Here is a 4,245-nt window from a genome sequence, read left to right as displayed (position 1 = left end):
AACTGGCAGCTTTGAAGGTGAAATGTGAGCAAATTACGTAATGAATTACCACTCACAGAAAATATGGTTTAAAAACATACTGGAAGAGCTTTTTTAAACCTTCTTACTTTATTTGCTTAAAATGAAAAGCCAAATGCTAACTTTAGTATGCTGCAATTATTTGTTGCCAAATTAACCTGATGTCACAAACAGCTTTCAGTATGTGAAAGGCAATTTATTAATGATTCCAAGCACACACACACACACAGAGTAAAAGTTCCATCATGCTGAGAGAAAACTGTTTCTGTTATGTTGTCTCATTCATTGTGGTATTATGCAGAGGTACCAAACCTTGACTCCATACTGAAGCACACACAATAACACACAAAGCTGTACACTTGTATCCTGAAAAAAAAAATTGTATGCAGAGGAAGTAAAAGAGGGAGCTGCAGGAAGAAGAGTAAAACGTCTACTGAAAGGCAGCAGTTGCCCGACCTCACCTCAGTGTCATATTGGACAAAGTGAGACTCCATCATGCAATAGTGCAGCAGTTCAATACAAGCTCTAATCCCAGCCAGAAATATCGATGGTGTGTTGTCCAGCATATTCATCATTCCTAATTTTTTTTTACCACTGTGGTGACAGAAAGTCTACAGACACAAATCTCATGTCCAGGTCACAGTCACTGAGGTCTCAGCGTCCACCCCAGAGGACGTCCCTGCAGAGGCATGCAAAGGTTAGATTTGTCGCACAAAGCTTTTTGTTTTTTTGCTTATTATTCAAGGTGCCTGGTCAGGGGCAGCAATACAGCTGATGAGATGTGGACGAAAATCTATGGCCTTTTGCAACAGAGACAATATCGATGGTACATATACTGTCAAAAAAAATAGGCTTGTTTTTGTTTTACTGAGGCTATGGTGATGTGTTGGTAAATATATTAAGATCAGATTGCTTACAATTTTGCTTTGGCCTCTACTTTTAGTTTGTATTCAACATAATACCTTATCATCTAAATGTATATGTCACATTGTCACACAAAAATACAATACATTATTTTGGCCAGTAAAACAAATATGCTTGCCCAGTGAATTTTTTCACCCACCAGTCCTCTTGGCTTGTGACTCAATAAGTAAATTAGGACGCTGGCTATACATACAGATGGGCGACAAGGCAGTTTCCCAAAAGTAAAGCCAAAACATCTCACCCCCTGGTGTGTGGATGCAGTATAGGTCATAGACCTTGCCCACTGAATGTTCTCAGATGGGACAAACTAAAACATTAAAAGACACAAAGATGGGTTTTGTCATTGTTGGTTATCACTAGTTATTTAATGCTATATCAAGGTGGACCAGTAAATCAAACCAAACCAACTACATCCCAACTCTCACCTACGGTCATGAGCTCTGGGTAATGACCAAAAGAATGAGGTCGCAAATACAAGGGGCCGAAATGAGTTTCAGCCTTAGAGATAGGGTAAGGAGCTCGGACATCCGGAGAGAGCTCGGAGTAGAGCCGTTGCTCCTTCTCGTCGAAAGAGGTCAGTTGAGGTGGTTCGGGCATCTGATCAGGATGCCTCCTGGGCGCCTCCCACTGGAGGTGTTCCAGGCACGTCCCATCAGTAGAAGGCCCCTGGGCAGACCCAGTACATACTGAAGGGATTACATATCACATCTGGCCTGGGAACACCTTGGGGTCCTCCAGGAGGAGCTGGAAAGCGTCACTGAGGAGAGGGACGCCTGGAATGCTTTGTTTGGCTTGCTGTCCCCGCGAAACCAGCTTCGGATAAGAGGTTGAAAATGGATGGATGGGGGGTTTGACATCATGATTCTGAGCTGTGTGTGCTGATCTGTGTACTCGCAATCAATGGCGCTGCTCCCAATTGGATGAACAGCCATATGGATGGAAACTCGATACCACTGAGATCTCTACTGTGCTGATACAGGCTTCAAATGAAGTCACCAAGAATGCAAGCATGCAGCAGCCGTATCCAGGATATTGTGGCTTCATTTTTGTACAGTAGGAGGAAGTGGAGATGCATTGTACATCTTTTTATACTATCTTCACCTGGTGAATCTTTAATTAATCCAGTTTAGCATTGAAAGTGACTTTACCTGCTCTCAGGTATAAAAACGTCTGAATATAAAAAAAAGGAACTGACTTCTGCTTAAACAGAAAAAAGGGGACGGTGCATAAAACAGCCTACTTTAACTGAGTCACCTTTGAAAAGGGATTTCCAAATCTTTTCAGATTGACTCGAGTGTGATTTGTGTGAATTTTGAAGTACTGTAAAATCTGAAAACAGGGAGGAGTGCGCTTGCCCTTTCTAACAGTGAACTGCATTGACAGAAGCAGACAGTATTGTATGTTAGGCACTGAAAAAATGGAGATATTCAAACTTTTAGGCTGAGGCAAGACAGAGTGAAAACAGTGCGCTCTCTAGTGATAGTGAGGGAGAGAGGTGGGTCTTATTGCCATTCCCATTCAGTTAGCGACTACACTGCAGCACAAAGCAGTGGGCAAAGGAGCACCAAGAGGTCGAGAAACAGAGCAGACAGAAATACTGGAGCAAAATATTACCTGTATGTCTGTGTACGTGTGTGAGACAATAACAAAATACTTAATTTCTACGACATAAGTACTCAGTGTAGTCAGAAGCATGGATGATATTCATATATACAGTGGACACCGCAAAGATGTATGACAATGATTGAAAATAACCCCTCCCTGCCAGCTGCACCACTACCACGTGTAAGAGCTTCACTTTCTTCCATGTCAGCTATCCTATAAAGTCCTTCAGGAAAATGACATTACATGACAAGAGGCAGTCATTCATCATGCGTGCCCTCTCCTTGAAGAGGGATTATTTGAACCGTACTGAGAATTTAACTCTGACAATGTCTGTCACTTTTAAAAGCAAAAGTAGCTACAGACGCTCACAGCACGGCACATCAAAATCTCTGGGCTGTCAAAAGATTATTAAAGTATTTAAGGCTTTTCTTATACTACTTTCATACAGGAAACCCATGTATAACATGCTCTGCTGAACACATATTCAGCCCGTGTTGGACCTGTTCATAATCCCTGGTTGTCAACATTCAGAGACTCAAGTCTGCATCTGTAGTTCCACACACGGGACTGCTAAACCACAGCATCACATGAAATGACAGAATTACTTTTTATAAAATAAGTAGGAAGTAAAGCTCCAGTTTCAGATAACAATACTTTTTGTACATTAGACAAACTTTCTATCCCCCAATAGAAACACATGTTCACCGAAGCCAAGCAGTGAGGAGGAGGAGGAGGAGAAGGAGGAAGTCCAAGTTGGACAACTCTCACTGATCTGTTCAGAACAACTGCAGACCAGGGCAGATTTTTTCAATACCAGTGCCAAATCTACTGTCAAGTTTCTTACTACTTATTACATATAAAAATGTTTTGATTTAAAACTTTTCTTATTTGACAAAGGCAGCCAAAGTTCTCAAATATTATATTGTCCAAACATAAGCTCCTGTACAAGAACTCAAATTAAGATAGTATAAGAACAACATATTCTCACTCCGACCTCGTCACATATTGACATTTTGGTCAAAAACACGTAGTTAGGTTTAGGCAACAAAAACACATAGTTAGGTTTAGGCAACAAAAACACAGTTAGGTTTAGGCAACAAAAACACGTAGTTAGGTTTAGACAACAAAAACGTGGTTAGGATTAGGCAACAAAAACCCGTCGTTAGGTTTAGGCAACAAAAACGTGTGGTTAGGTTTAGGCAACAAAAACGCGTAGTTAGGTTCAGGCAACAAAAACATGTGGTTTGGTTTAGGCAACAAAAACACATCATTAGGTTTAGGCAACAAAAACATGTGGTTTGGACTAGGCAACAAAAACAGGTGGTTAGGTTTAGGCAACAAAAACATGTGGTTAGGTTTAGGCAACAAAAACACGTCGTTAGGTTTAGGCAACAAAAACAAGTGGTTAGGTTTAGGCAACAAAAACAAGTGGTTAGGTTTAGGCAACAAAAACGTGGTTAGGTCTAGGCAACAAAAACACGTGGTTAGGTTTAAGCAACAAAAACAAGTGGTTAGGTTTAGGAAACATGTAGTTAGGTTTAGGCAACAAAAACACGTTGTTAGGTTTAGGCAACAAAAACATGTAGTTAGGTTTAGGCAACAAAAACACGTTAGGTTTAGGCAACAAAAACATGTGGTTAGTTTTAAGCAACAAAAACACGTCATTAGGTCTAGGCAACAAAAATATGTGGTTTGGAT

This window comes from Epinephelus moara, chromosome 5, assembly GCF_006386435.1.
Source record: "Epinephelus moara isolate mb chromosome 5, YSFRI_EMoa_1.0, whole genome shotgun sequence".
Taxonomy (NCBI): Eukaryota; Metazoa; Chordata; class Actinopteri; order Perciformes; family Serranidae; genus Epinephelus; species Epinephelus moara.
This window is presented reverse-complemented; position numbering follows the sequence as displayed.